General features: G+C 37.0%; 1 protein-coding gene and 1 long non-coding RNA gene across 6 annotated transcripts in view; both read left to right on the top strand.

The window, feature by feature from the left end:
- UNC5C (unc-5 netrin receptor C) overlaps window positions 1–15,826 on the top strand; it is a 436,417-nt gene that overhangs the window by 16,792 nt on the left and 403,799 nt on the right. The gene's annotated exons all lie outside the window — the stretch shown is intronic.
- The window catches only part of LOC129657491 (uncharacterized), a 43,611-nt gene continuing 31,990 nt past the window's right edge, over window positions 4,206–15,826 (top strand). The window contains exons 1-2 of the long non-coding RNA XR_008716761.1: window positions 4,206–4,869; window positions 5,516–5,604. This is a non-coding gene — a long non-coding RNA (uncharacterized LOC129657491). The remainder of the gene's footprint in view (window positions 4,870–5,515; window positions 5,605–15,826) is intronic.

Here is a 15,826-nt window from a genome sequence, read left to right as displayed (position 1 = left end):
ATCTCCTTTAGAATGGACTGGTTGGATCTCCTTGCAGTCCAAGGGACTCTCAAGAGTCTTCTCCAACACCACACTTCAAAAGCATCAATTCTTTGGCACTCAGCTTTCTTCACAGTCCAACTCTCACATCCATACATGACCACTGGAAAAACCACAGCCTTGACTAGATGGACCTTTCTTGGCAAAGTAATGTCTCTGCTTTTCAATATGCTGTCCAGGTTGGTCATAACTTTCCTTCCAAGGAGTAAGCGTCTTTTAATTTCACGGCTGCAGTCACCATCTGCAGTGATTTTGGAGCCCCCAAAAATAACTGACACTGTTTCCACTGTTTCCCCATCTATTTGCCATGAAGTGATGGGACCAGATGCCATGATCTTAGTTTTCTGAATGTTGAGCTTTAAGCCAACTTTTTCACTCTCCTCTTTCACTTTCATCAAGAGGCTTTTTAGTTCCTCTTCACTTTCTGCCATGGAGCTGCCTTTTACACCCAACTGTAACACTCTTCCCTCTTCCCTGTGTCCCCAGCTAGCATGTCAGCAGGAAGAGGGCAGGAAGCATGTTCACTGTGGTATCTCTAGCACGTAAACAGGAGCTTCATCTATGCAGTGGGCATACAATATAGATCTTTTGAATGATGTTGGATAAATGCATAACACATCTTAGATGGGCTTTTGGTGAGTACTTACTATGGTGGAGTTAACAGGAACTTTCCTGATTCCCTTTGTCACCGACCTGGGGAGCTCCTATACACAGTGAGATGAATATGAAGTTGAAGGTAGAAAGGACAGTCTCAGGAGTGAAGATTCACCCTCTCTCAGATTCTGCCTAAAAGGCCAATCTCCTTATCCTTACTTCAGAAATCCATTCCTGACTTCAGATAGTCCGCCCTTTAATTTGGTGCTATTAAGTAATGAAGAATTTGGATTCTCATATAGTCAAAGGAAATAAACCTCAGACAATTGATGGGTAAGCAATGTGAGCACAGCTAGACTCTTGGCCAGTTTGGTCAATTTGCCTAAACGTAGCATGGGGAGTTAAAGAGACCTACAAATTGAACCAGCACTCTAACAACCCTCAGAGAACCTGATTATTCAATTATAGAATTCTACCATATGAAATATTATTAAAATAGATTTTCTACTGGGTGATGAAATTGTTTTATATTAGGATTATTGTTGGGTCAAAAATTGCTCTATAGAGTATTTCTTCTTATTTCTGTCTACTACAAAGTAAATAAGGCTCTTGCAGGGTATGTGTCTTAATCTGTTAGGGCTACTATAACAAAGTAACACAAACTGCATGACTTATGAACATCAGAAATTTGTCTCTCACAGTTCTGGAGGCTGGGAGTCCAAGACCAAGACACCAGCATGGTCATGTAGGTAAGGATCCATTTTTCTGATTCCCAGAGAGCAATCTTCTGTCTGTGTCCTCACCAGGCAGTATGGCAAAGGATCTGTGCAGGTCTCCTTTATAAGAACACTAACCCCATTCATGAAAGCTCCACCCTCACAACCCAGGTATCACCCAAAGGCCTCACCTCCTAATTCTATCATCTTTTGGGGTTAGGACTCAAAGTATGAATTTGTGTAAGAACAAACATTCAACTTGTTGGTATGATCCCATGATTATGAGGTGAGAGGGTGAGGAAAGGGGGCAGAGTAGTCCAGAGTCAAGAAAATTAAATCTGTTTGGGAGTGCATATTCAACCAGTTATCTTCCTGTAATTGACTACTGTTTGAAAGCTCTTTTGCTAGGACCACAGTCTATTTTCTTTGGGCAGGATATTTTGTTTTTTAGACTAGGAAATCATATAGTGAAATGTATCATTATAAAGCATTATTGAACCAGATATTCTCGCAGGCACTTTTAAGGTGACCAAAATATGTTATGGATTATGCTACACTGCCGGCAAAGAGAAAATTATAACAAGTAACTACTTCTTTTTTGTTAAGACTTCAGTAAACACAGACCCAACTTGCCCTGAGTAATTACCACAGAGAGCTATGCAATGGTCTTTAACTGGTAGTTGTTTGTAATCAAGCAGCTTGAATCTTGCCTTGACATAAAGCAGAGGAAGTGGTTAGGAGACAGACCTGTAATTATCAGCAGCAGGTGCCCATAATGGAATGCCAGAGAGATGTTTAGAGAGGCAAATATTACTTTAGGAAAGCTTTCAGGACTGTCAATTTAGACCAAAAGATGTCTAAATAAAAACTGGCTTGAGAGCAATATTAAAAGAATGTGTCTTTGGAAACAAAAGAAAGTGTAATAAATTCCTTTTATGCAAATTAACCTCTTCTTCCATATGCCTAAGTATTATCAAGATATGAAGTCTGAAAGATTGGGCTCCGTGTTCAGAAAACGAGTAATTTAACAATTTTAGACACTTTTGGTTATTAAAAGGTTTATGGTTTAAACAAAAGCTCTGCTCTTTATTTTAATAAGTATCACATGAATAAATCAAATGAAAAATTAGCTTTTCTAAAATGAATTTTCATGGCTTCAAATGACACTGGATCATAGATTCCATAATCATACATGACCAAAATTTTTAATTTTATAAGTTAATAATCTTCTCGATTTAAAGAATCTTCTAATTTGAAGAATAAAAACAAAAGAAACTCTGTATTAAATGAGAACCAAACCTTTAATATAGGAGCTCTTGGTGGCTCAGATGGTAAAGAGTCTGCCTGCAGTGCGGGAGACACAGGTTCGATCTCTGGGTTGGGAGGATCCCCTGGAGAAGGAAATGGCAACCCATTCCAGTACTCTTGCCTGGAGAATCCCATGGACGGAGGAGCCTGGCAGTCTACAGTCCATGGGGTCACAAAAAGTCGGACATGACTCAGAGACTTCACTAAACCTTTAATATACATTTTACTAGTTTACTATATATTAATTTATTAGACATTTGTCAATTGTACAGAATTTCACCCTTCAGTGATAACATTTTTCAATTTTTACTCTTTTCTAAAAGAAATAAAATATTATCATTCTTTCTGAGTGGTACTTAGAAGGAATAATTATCCATATAATAAACTATATACAATAAAAACTTGTAATCAAGTTATAAAAGAAATATTAAATGTAGATTTATAATGCCAGTTCCTCTTTAAGAAGTGCACTTAGCTAAGTTGTTTTGATAGTGTCCTATTATTTCAATATTTTTCTTTCATCTTAAACTATAAAGACTGGTTTATATTAAGTTACAGGAAATTCTATTAATACTGTATGAGGCATTGACAGACTAAAGAAAACCAACAAAACATAACTGCCTGAGTAGTTTTTTATGTTTTTAAATAGGGAATTTTCTTTTCCTTTTTTCTTTTTCAAGTAAACATTCATTTTGGTTGTCTTTATGTTGTGGGAGTGAATGAACCACATGGGCTTGAACACCTTCTAAAGGAGGAAGGAGTCGTGATATGTCTGTAAGACCTCATTCATTCTCAGATGTGCTTAGCTTGTGTTTTGGAGAATATTTGTTTTCCTGCCTAAAGCTAGCCATACATTTATCACTGTGAAAACAAGGGAGAAATCAGTCATATATTTATCACTATGAAAATAAGTGGAGAAGTCAGTCATCCACTGCTCTTGCCAAAAATGCCTTTAGCTCCCACAGTAGTTGTATGTCAAGATCTTGCCCTACTTAAAAGAAAGACATAAGATTTATTCTGGAAATTTACCAGGACAGACTAGCCCTCGAAATGTGAAGGAAAAGATCTCTGTAGCTAAATTAAAATAAACTTAAGTCACACTTGATACATTATGCTTAAGATAGCTCCATCTAAAAATATATATGTAAGTTGTAGAGGGCCTTAGTCTTTTGTTCAAAGTGGACCCAAACATGGGAGATTCAAGAATTACCTAAAAACGGATAGATAAAATCAAGGAGAATAATAGTTTTATGATTTGAAGTTTATCTGCATATTTTGACTTATTTGGAGTTCTTTTCCTTCAGATTGTGGAGTAAATTAAACCAAGCTGGACACAGGGCTCATAGTTTATATGGAGATAACAAAGCATCCAAGTATTATACTTACCTGCATTCTCACTAATGAAATTTAGAATTGACATGGAGGAGAAAGATGTGGTTAGAGCTGGTGAAACATAGAATATATTTCTGTCTTAACATGTAGTATATTTTCTCAAGTGATAGTCTCATTTAACCTTTTTTTAAAGGTTAACCTTTTTTTCTAGTACAGCTGAGATCAACTTAATTTAGGAAGTATTAATTGCAGTATCCCATAGAGATAAATGAGATAGACTAGAATAAGATGCCGTACCTATCATTAAGAAACTTAAAAATCTTGTTTGGAAGATAAAATAATTGCAGGTAAAACATACAAAACTACAAGGTGGCAAATTGACAGAATAAATAAAACTATTTGAAGGAGATAAAAGGAGAGACAAACATGATTTGGTGCTGGGACTTTCTGCTGGGATAAACTCTCAGCCCATTTTGAGAAAGGAATAAGGCAACAAATCTCATTCCCTTTTATAAGTACTGCTTCCACTCAACTTGGCAGCGGCTGGAAATGTTTTGTTATAGTTGTGCAAGGTTGTGTTTTCTCTTCATCTCTTCCCATTTTCTTCCCCTTTCAATTCTGAGAGCAAGTCTTCCCTCAGGCTTTCTCCTATTAACAGCACTCGTCTCTGCCTGGAAGTGAGAAATTACAGAGACCTGGTTTCTGATTTCTTGAGTCCTGAGTCGCTCTTGCCTTTGCTGTCGCAGGTTCATTTCTTCAGTGCAAATTGAGTCTCCAATCCAAATTTAGCTATTTTATTACATACTCTGTAGCTAAGGTACTGTAGGCCAGACATTACTGCATCCACAGCAACAGAGTTTGAGTTTGGCAAGTTGTGCAGGTTTGTTGTCTCTTTGTAAATAGAGTTTTACATGTTTTAAAACTTGTTTGGATATTGAGTAATGGTCTCCTTGGTGCTCCGATGTTTATAAAACGATGTCAGTGCTTGAAGGTAGAGGATTGCTATCGTAGATACTTGCCCTTCTCTATAAAGGATATACAAAAGGGAGGAAGACCATTTGCATCAATCTCAAGGGTGAGCAAATGGATAAAGTTAAGCATATGCAACCTGTAGAACTACTTCAAAGTCAATCGTAGCACTTTCTATACTTAACTAAAATTCTTCAGGTAAATTTAAATTGAAAGGGCCAGAGGTATCTATGTGAACAGTTATGAAATTTAGACTTAACGTTTTATTTTATTTTATTTTTAGACTTAACGTTTTAAATATAAGAATGGTTTGCCTAACATCTTCCACAAATGTTTGGAAATATAGGTAGATGGATGGTTAGGTAGATAAATTGATAGATATTAATCTTAGATAGTATAATAACTTTTAGAACTCTAATAATGTTCTTACTCTTTAGATCTCCACTTTTACTTTTCTTATGCTTTTTTTCTTGTCATTTGAAGAAACTAAGAATGTTGCTAGGGTAAACAGTGTATGGGATGCCAATGAGTATTTCTGAAGCTCTGGTATTTTCCAGTTTTAGAATTTTGAAAATGAAAATGTGGGAAGAATGTAGGAGAAGAGTGTAAAGTGACTTTTCAGTTTGGTGTTGCAATCAAGCATGAGGTAGGACTTTATTAAGTTTCTGAAATAACTGCATTAAAAATACATATAAAGAAATTTTTTTTAGACTAATAAGAAAAGCACCTCATATCCTTTCAAATGAAGGCCTCATAATTCTTAATGAATGCTGTTTTTCTCATCTGACCCACTAATTATAAGACTGTGAAACAGGCAATTCATTTTTCCTAAAACATATGATAATAACAATCATAAAACCAATTACAAATGCTTTACTATGTTAAATGATGTATATATAAATATATGATAGCTCTATAGAATACCAACTTCAGGACTATAAAGAAAGATACAGAGGATAAGAGCTACTCCAATATTTCAAAAGTCCTAGGGTTGCAGAGCTCACCAAACAAGAAGCTGGAGTTTTTCACTACTTTAACAATATTAACTCAATTTGGTAACACTGATCAGAAGCCCTAATTTGTAGTATATTTCTGTGATTGAAAGTGAGTTAATCTATTATTTTTCAATAAACATAATTTATTAAGTAGTGAGAACAAAACAATGTCAAAATCAGGGGAAAATATGAAGAGTCATAAGTAGCGTAAAATTTGAAAAATTTTGTTTTTAATGTGTGTGAAGTTTATCCTTAGTTGTTAAAATATTTGGAATTGAAATTGACCTCATTACATGAGTTCAGTCCGTTTTGTCATAAAAATTTATTTGAACTTATTTGTAGAGTTTTTATACTGAATTTTAAATATTGTCATCTGACTTGAAACTTTATCCTAAAAAGCTATGATACCAGATGTGCATTAAAGACATGTTTTGATTCCTATTATTTTTTTCTTCAGTGCTACAATTTCTTTTAATAAAACTACAATTGAATTCTCAGCTACTTTCATTCGCAAGGGAATTAATGCAAATAGTTTTTTCTTCAGGATCTTTATTGTTAGTCTGTAATGTTGGTAGTATATAACTATATGTAGGATCATTTTCCAATCCAGATGATTAGTTTCAGAGACCCCAACACATGACAAAATTGACTTGTGAGAATATTTTTTAAACTTTGGAAAATGAGAGGCCCATTTAGGGTCCAGATTCAACTTTTTAAAAAAACGACTTAATTATACAATTTTTGGAATATAGTTATTTTGTGGAGATTACTTAACTTGTTTGGGCTTTAATTTTGACTTTAAGATACAAATTTAAGAAACTTCATAGATATTGCAAGAAATGCATTTGTTCTTGTATTATATGCTAATTTAGTTTTTTTGAGCTATTTCTGACCATTCTTCATGAATAACTTTTATTTTCATTATTGAACTAACCTAAATGTAAGTATATCTTAACTAAAATTTGTATAGAAGTCTATTCACTTATATTTTATATTATAAACTCTTTTAGTGAGGATTTTCTTAATCAGGTATAATTTTATCATTGAACCTATATGTCTGCTTATCTGTAGCATGTTGAATAGAAGACTAGATTCATTACAATGACACAGAGGTAGGGAGACCACATAATTATTGACTAAATTAGGTCATTTCTGTGAATGAATGGGAAAGCTATTAAGTGTTATTTCTGGAAGCATAAACTGGAATTGTCCTGGTTTAGCTGGATGAATAATCAACTTCCCAAGACACTGCAAGATCCTGAAATACCTTCTAAATTGCTAGGTTAGAAAGTTAGTATATATTCATAGTGGTTTTAGAATTAAATATACTTTACTTCAAATTTTTGAACTGATTTCCCCTTTTTGATGTTGAAGAGAATAATTGATAAATCAGACTAGCTACTTTCTTGTCTGTCTCAGATGATTGAGTATGCTTTACCTGTGCACCTTCACTCTCTCAGGAAACCTATTTGAATGACTTACTAAATGTATTATCAGGGATAAAACAACTTGTTTTCAGTAGCAGATTATATTTTAAAAAGTATTAAAATCAAGATTTGTTTCAAAAGACCTAGAATATTCAGACTTAGAATATTCTCTGCCAGGGTTGGTCTTGCCGCTTTTTCTCATTCTTGTTAGTTGTCATTCTACTGCTTAGAATTGTCATTAAATGGGCATATGATTTGAGAGGCTCTGTCGGCACATTAGGCCTCCCAGGTGGTGCAGTGGGTAAAGAACCCACCTGCCAATGCAGGAAATGCAAGAGACCTGGGTTCCCCCTGGAGGAGGAAATGGCAACGCTCTCCAGTAGTCTTGCATGGAGAATCCCATGGATAGAGGAGCTTGACAAGCTACATTCCATGGGGTCCAAAGAGTCCTAAATGACTGAACATACATGCATGGCATGAGCACATTCAGTTTGGGCAGCTCCATAGATACTCAGCAACAGAACATAAAGCAGAGAAAACTCTAACAGTAACCTCCTCTAAGTTGGTTTATTTCCCTTTGTTAATGTCTACTTCAGAGCATATTGAAATTCAACTGAAAGAACCAAAATGGATTTTTGAACTGAAAAAAAGAAATATTTCCAAACAACTATCTTGGACAGAGGTGTGATATATTTGCCATGTATTGTGCCTGTTTTAGAAAGAAATAGTCTTAGTTCATTAACATGAGAATTGCATAAGGTTGTTCTTTTTTTTTTTTTTTTTAACAGTACTTACCTTGAATGAAAATTTTGGTGAAACATATTTGAGCTACATGGGGTTCACATCTTTTTATTTTGTGAAATTTACCAAAGTTATTTTATTAAAATTTTCTGGAATGAAAAATGCATACAAATAATAATTAAATATTCAACCATCAAGTTTCAAAAGGTAGCTCTGCAAAGTTTTAAAAGAGGATAAAGTTGGAATTTCACCCAAGAAAAATTATAAAACTGATGTAATTACTTTAGTACTTGAGCATTCACTGGTATTTGAGGAAGAAGAATAAATGTGGGGAAACAATTAGTTATATTTACTCAGTTAGAACTAATGCATGAGGCCAGCAACACGAGGGAGGGCATTCTCAAAATTGCTACTATTACATATATTATATTTCCTTTTGGCATTTGAGGTTCCACATGTATTCCATCAAGTCTGTGTGCAATGCGTCTTCTTTTGACAGGGGCATGTGGAGGGGGAGGGCTTTCCTCTAATTCAGCCAGGCTTCAGTGACCCACTAATTTGACATCATTTAAAAAAAAAAAAGAACACTTGAAAAGCTGAAATGCAGATGGGGAACTGACTTGCCTTGTGTTCGGAAACTTGACCTACCCAGAACAGTCATTTTACAGATGAGGAAACAGAAGCCCATAGAGCCCAGAGTTCACACAGGTGTTAATGCAGATGGAGGGTACAACACCTGTCCACCAGTTCTTGGTTCCAGCTGCTTTCTACTGTGCATCACTGCACCTGCAGCTGCCCCCACGCAGATTTATATTTCATGCCTCTGAGTCTTATTCTTCTTTGGCTAATCCAGCGGTCACAAGCTCCAGTGCCTACTGGGACCAGTGAGGTTCTGTGAGTAGGTGCGCTGAGTGGAGGATGACGGATACTGCTGGGGACCATGGCAAATCAAGAGAGCACAGGTCCTGCCCGACATGGAAGGCTCCAGTCCTTACCGCAGAAGTATGGGCCTGCTATGGCCTCCAGATTTTCAAGAAAAGCCAGAAATGTCCATTTTTATTTGAAACTTCTCAGGCAAACTTGCAGTCCCTTGGACATCTGCCTGCTGCTTGAAGGTTGCAGCCTCCACTTTAGTGCATGCTTCTCATCTCCCTGAAGCAGCAATCATAATTGATGCCGTTGTTTAAAACATCCAAGACATCATTTGTGCATTATGTCTTGGTATCCTCTCACCATCCCAGGAAAATATTGAAGATGAGGAAACTGAGGCTCCAGCTAAAGACAAGGCTAGCCTACCCTTGTCTGATTCACAGCTGTAATTTTACTCTCACACTCTACAGCCAAACTTATGGTTCACCACCACTGTTTGAATTAAATCTACTGGTGAATCTGTAGGGTTTTCCAAAGTCTATTTCAATTCAGCTTTTCAGACATGTTTTGAATTTTGTTGTTCAGTTACTCAGTCATGTCCAACTATTTGCAATCCAATGGACTGCAGCATGCTGGGCTTCCCTGTCCTTCACTGTCTCCCAGACTGTGCTCAAACTCATGTCCATTGAGTCGATGATGCCATCCAACCATCTCATCCTCTGTCGCTCCCTGTCCTTCTCCTTGTGCCCTCAATATTTCCCAGCATCAGGGTCTTTGTTTTGAATTATTCCTATCTAAAAAGCATTTTGTACCCTGAAGATAAGAATAACATTGCATAAAACATGACATTTGGCCTGGTAAACAAGCTACATTCTATACTAATAATTATTATAAACATAGAAAGTGATATTAAATCACATCTCTGGTGTAATGTTTCTGGCTGGCTATTCTGTTGAGTCCTAGATGGGATGACATATATTTCTTATTTTTCTTTTGAAAAAAGCAAATTATTTGTATACATGCAATAGAGATGAAATTCAGGCTTTAAAAAATCTTATTAGGTGATTGATACTTTTGACATTTATTCCTAAAGGTAACATTGTTTCAATTTGATTTACTATGTATTTGGAATTGGAACTCTAATTGACTCTAAGTTCAGTTTGATTTTTTTATTGACATCATTTTAAAAGCAATTACAAAAATTATTTTGCTTTTAATTATTTTGATCTTTCATCTTTGAGTACAGTACTGTCACTGTCAATTTAGTGGAACTAGTAGAATCATTTAACAATTAGTTTCTAATATTTTTATTATTATTTTCTTTCTCCCTCTCTCTTTCTTTCTCTCTCTCTGTCTCAGTATGGCCATGCATTCTTTCACAATGTATATCCCTAATTAATTGCACAGCCACATTTCATTTCAACTGCAGTCAAAACTTTTTATCTGTCCTGACATCTGTTTCTGCTACATGCAGAGATAATCAGTTATATCAGAAGAGAGGTGACAGGAGGTCTCTAAGGAATGGGCACTGCAGTGGATGCTGTTGGTTCCTTGTCCTGATCTTCTTTACTGGCCCAGTGCACGCATCCCTCAGCTGCTGTGATGTTGGCGGCCAAAGGCTCACAGCTGTCCCTTTTCTCTGAAGAATTGCCATTGGCTGATCCAGGAGCTGCCTGGCCTTCTAGGTTTTTTCAAGGTGGGAAGAACACTGGGGGGCAGTTTATGCTCCCTGTCCACAAGGCTGAAGCCTGACTCTAGCTGACAGCAGATTTTTTTGCTTAGCTCTTCCTCTACCCTATGCTGCCCCCTCATTAGGACTCCCGCGAGTGTCCTTCAGTGAATCAAAGGCACAGGAAACTCTGCATCAGACTCTTCTGTGAGGGAACTCAGGTAAAGAAGACATGAGAGTACCCATTAAGTGTTGTTGAAATACACTGTCATTTGCTAGAAAATGTGCCTACAAGTGAGAGACCCTTTAATTTCTTGTGCTTTGTTCTTGTCCCTTGTGTTGCTCAAAATCAGAAAGTATACAAGACTTTGGGGTATTTGAATAGAACAACGATGAGAACGCATGGTTTGAAACACAAGCTCTTCTGTCCTAGTCTCTAATGTAGATACAGATCCACTATCAGGAGAAAAAGAAAATGTTAACATGGAAATAGTGAAGTGATTTTAAGAATTCTGCTGGGGATTTCAAGAGCCCTTTGTTTTGAAGGCTAATGGTGATAACAGAATCCACTGTGATTTGGGAGGTTGACTGTCAACTCTGAACCTTAAGTGATTGACTGAAAATGCAGTCTCCAAGAGCAAAAAAAAAAAAAAAAAAAAGATTTACAGTTGCTTTTTTTTTTTTTTTTTTGGTAGGTGGTCTTTCATGTTTAAAAACTTGCTAGTAATGATGAAGTTGTAAAAATCTTAATATCTTTCTCTCACTCCTCGTTCTCATTTCCCCTTATTTCTACCCCATTCTACCACTCTCACCCACCCCCATCTCTTATACACACCTTTCTCTCTTTCATGCCTTCTTTCAGAATGCCTTTCATCTAGCTTAGCTTTGCCTTCTTGTGTGTGTGCTCAGATGCTCAGGCATGTCTGATTCTTTTTGACCCCATGGACTGTAGCCCACCAGGCTCCTCTGTACATGGGATTTTCCAGCAAGAATACTGAAGTGTGTTGCCATTTCCTATTCCAGGGGATCTTCCTGACCTAAGGATCAAACCTGCATCTCTTATGTCTCCTGCATTAGCAGGTGGATTCTTTACCACTGGCGTCACTTGGGAAGACCTAGATTTGCCTGCTGCTGCTGCTGCTAAGTTGGAGAAGGCAATGGGACCCCACTCCAGTACTCTTGCCTGGAGAATCCCAGGGACGGGGGAGCCTGGTGGGCTGCCGTCTATGGGGTCGCACAGAGTCGGACACGACTGAAGCGAAGTCGCTTCAGTCGTGTCCGACTCTGTGCGACCCCATAGAGCCCATCAGGCTCCCCCATCCCTGGGATTCTCTAGGCAAGAACACTGGGGTGGGTAGCCATTTCCTTCTCCAATGCATGAAAAAGAAAAGTGAAAGTGAAGTCGCTCAGTCATGTCCGACTCTTCGCGACCCCATGGACTGCAGCCTACCAGGCTCCTCCGTCCCTGGGATTTTCCAGGCAAGAGTACTGGAGTGGGGTGCCATTGCCTTCTCCAAGATTTGCCTATTTGGTAACTTAAAAAAAATGTTACTATGGCACTTTTTAAATGATTATTTAAGTCTCTGGTCATTTGTAAGGTACCAACATATGAATAACTGAGGGGTTTTACTTTTTCTTTCTTTTATAAAAAGGGTATTTTTCAAACATTGTTTTACATGTAATTTAATATCTGAAAATCAAATATTGAAACTATACCTTAATAAAATGCTTAAATAATGTCTTTGTTCACATGCATTTGTTCAGCCAGAGACTATTTGTAGCTTATCTGGGAAAATTGAATATGATTTAGTATGTAATATTAAATTATTTCAGAAATAAATTATTGGAAGAAATTTGGTCATTTTTTCCCTAGGAAAAAATGCACATTTCTGACATTTATTTTCAGTTTGATATTCATTAAGTTGAATTACATAATTTGTAACTGCCACTTTTCTCATTCACCATGCCAAGACCAAATTGAATGATAAAATTAAAAAGAAAATTATGTTTACTTCTACATGATTTTACTCATTTTGGTTTCTCTTGCATTCTATGATATATAAAGATGGGTAGGAACTTTTAAAACAATTATTTCTCTCTAGAGTTTGCATTTTTAATCAAGTTTTTTTGGGGAAATCTATGAAGATCTATGTACCTTTCTCACATTTTTCCCATGAATATTTCTACTTAGGGTACCAAAACAAAAAGGGGAATCATTGCTAAAAAATTACCAAAAAAGGTGATTTACTTTTTAAATTTTTTCTGAATATAGTTTTTTAAATGTAGCTTCCTCAGTGAGCCAAAAAACCTCAGCTTCATATTGTTCTATTTTTAGTCATTTATCCAGAAATATTGACTATCTCTTTAGATCAAGCTATTCCTATCAGAGTTCAGGTGTAAATTTCTATCATGTTTTCACTATTCTAGATTTTGGAGTTTGGTATAGTAACTATTTGGTTGGTGCAAAAGTAATTACTGTTTCAGATTGAATTTTAAATCATCATAACTAGGCTCAAACACATCTTTATTCATCAAAATAGGAATCATTACAATCAACACATTTTTGCCAATGAAAAATAAATTTGTTTATTCCTGTAGCATAAACATCTGTGCTTTGGAATTTGATGAACTCTTGGAAAGCATTTTCTGCCTCTTGCTGGTTGTGGCAGCATTGTCCCTGCAAAAAGTTGCCGAGATACTTGAAGTGGTAGTCGGTTTGGCAAGATGGCAGATGAACAGCCAGAGCTCTTCAACTTCTGAAGCATTGGTTGTGCTACATGCGGTTGGGTGTGTCTCAGAGAAGAATTGGGCCCTCTTCTGTTGGTTGACCAGGGCTGGCTGTCGGAGTCTCAGTTTTTATGGGCAGCTCATCAATTTGCTGAGCATATTTCTCAAATATAATGGTCTCACTGGGATTCAGAAAGCTATAGTGCATCAGTCTGGCAGCAAACCACCAAACAGTGACCAAGAACCTTTTCTTGGTGCAAGTTTGGCTTTGAAAAGTGCTTTGGAGCTTCTTCTCAGTTGAACCACTGAGCTGGTCATTGCCGATTATCCTATTCAATCCACTTTTTAATCTCACATCACAATCCAATTGAAAAATGGTTCATTTTTGTTGCATAGAATAAGAGAGGATGACACTTCAGAATGACAGCTCTTTGATTTGCAGTCAGCTCATGAGGCACCCACTTGTTGAGCTTATTCACCTTTCCAATTTGCTTCAAATGCCAAAGGAGCATAGAATGGTGGACACTGAGTTCTTGGGCAACTTCTTGTGTAGTTGTAAGAGGATCAGCTTCAATAATGTCTCTCAATTGGTTGTTGTCAACTTCCAACGACCAGCATCCAGGCTGGTCAAGGCTCTGTCTCAAGGCTCATCCTCAAGGCTCTGTCTCCTTTGCAAAAATTCTTAAACCACATTTAACAACCGCACTGTACATTCATTAGCAGTTCCTTGGCCAAATGTGTTGTTAATGTTGTGATTACCTCTGCTGTTTTACAACAAATTTTGAACTCGAAAAGAAAATCACTCAAATTTGCTTTTTGTCTGATATCATTTCTACAGTCTAAAATACGTAATCTAAAATAAATAGCAAGTAATAATTCATTAACCAAAAAAACACAAAGCAAGAAATGTGCATTAAAATTATGTATGATATAACCATATTTATTTAAGAATATATTCCAATATCAAGGTTCAATAATACAAAACTGTAATAACTTTTGCACCAATATAATAACACATCCAGAACAAATACAGTGAATCAATTAATTATAAAAATAAAAAAGATAAATGTTGAATTAGGTTTAAACCTTACTCAAAATAATAACGATCTTTTTTTCTTGAGTTAATTGTAGTATCTTAGAACAGTGACACAACAAAGTATCAATACACCTGCAAATGTATTTCATATCCTATATGTAGAAATGGTGCCATCTATGAAGAGATCTAGATCTCTTTCTAGGTTCAGTATCTAGAGACTTGGGAAGCTCTGTGACTTTGGGCAAGTCATTTTACCTTTCTGGAGGCATCAGTTTCTTTATCCATTTCAGTGTTTGGGGGGATTGATAGAGCTCCCTATATACTTCAGCATGTCTGAAAGGCTAAGAATCCATCTTGGCATTGATAATAGAATAGTTTTTAATGATTCCTAATAGTTCAGGCAGAGTCAGACACGACTGGGCGACTTCCCTTTCACTTTTCACTTTCATGCATTGGAGAAGGAAATGGCAACCCCCTCCAGTGTTCTTGCCTGGAGAATCCCAGGGACGGGGGAGCCTGGTGGGCTGCCGTCTATGGGGTCGCACAGAGTCGGACACGACTGAAGGGACTTAGCAGCAGCAGCAGCAGTGGTTCAGGCATTGGTGATGCCTAGGTTAATGACTCTGCTGGGAGTAGAGCTCCTTCATTATGACGTCAGCACGTTCCAAAGCTCTTTATAAGTAAGTTATATTAAAGATGCAGATATTAGGAGCTATTCAAGGCAAAAATACCTTCAGTTATGTTTGCAATTTAGGTTTGAAGGTAAAGTAGGGCAGACAGTGAAAGAAGTGGGAAATTCATAAAAGTCTCCTCTTTCTGTTTCCTTATGCATTCTGAAAAATTAAGACACTTATCGAATGATCCCTCAATTAATTCCATCACTTGTATTGATATAGGAAAATGTTTGCTCTGAGACGATTAGGCAGGTAGGTTGATTGTGTCAGTACTTTACTCCATGGAGAAGGAAATGGCAACCCACTCCAGTACTCTTGCCTGGAGAATCCCTTGGACAGAGGAGCCTGGCGGGCTACAGTCCATGGGGTCGCAAAGTCGGATACGACTGAGCAACTGATACACACACAAAATTGAAGAGATACCTGATGGTACACTTTATCCACTCTTCCAGCTCCTGCAGGAAGCAGGATGGGGCAGGCAGCGCCTGGGACACAGGATGGCTCGCCAACCCCCATCCCTTCTGGAAGTCGTGTGGTCTCAGTGCCTGCAACAGCTGGCCTTGGGCAAATAAAAGACTAAGTTGTTTACTAAAAAAAAAAAAAACCTTTACTCCAGTGAATTCCAGTCAAAATATTGCCTCAATCAGCATTTGGTAAAGAAAAGGATTAAAAAAGAAACAAAATGTATGTGTGTGTGTGTGTGGGTGTATATGTTTAAGGGGGTTTGTA

This window comes from Bubalus kerabau, chromosome 7 (genome assembly GCF_029407905.1).
Source record: "Bubalus kerabau isolate K-KA32 ecotype Philippines breed swamp buffalo chromosome 7, PCC_UOA_SB_1v2, whole genome shotgun sequence".
Taxonomy (NCBI): Eukaryota; Metazoa; Chordata; class Mammalia; order Artiodactyla; family Bovidae; genus Bubalus; species Bubalus kerabau.
This window is presented reverse-complemented; position numbering and strand designations above follow the sequence as displayed.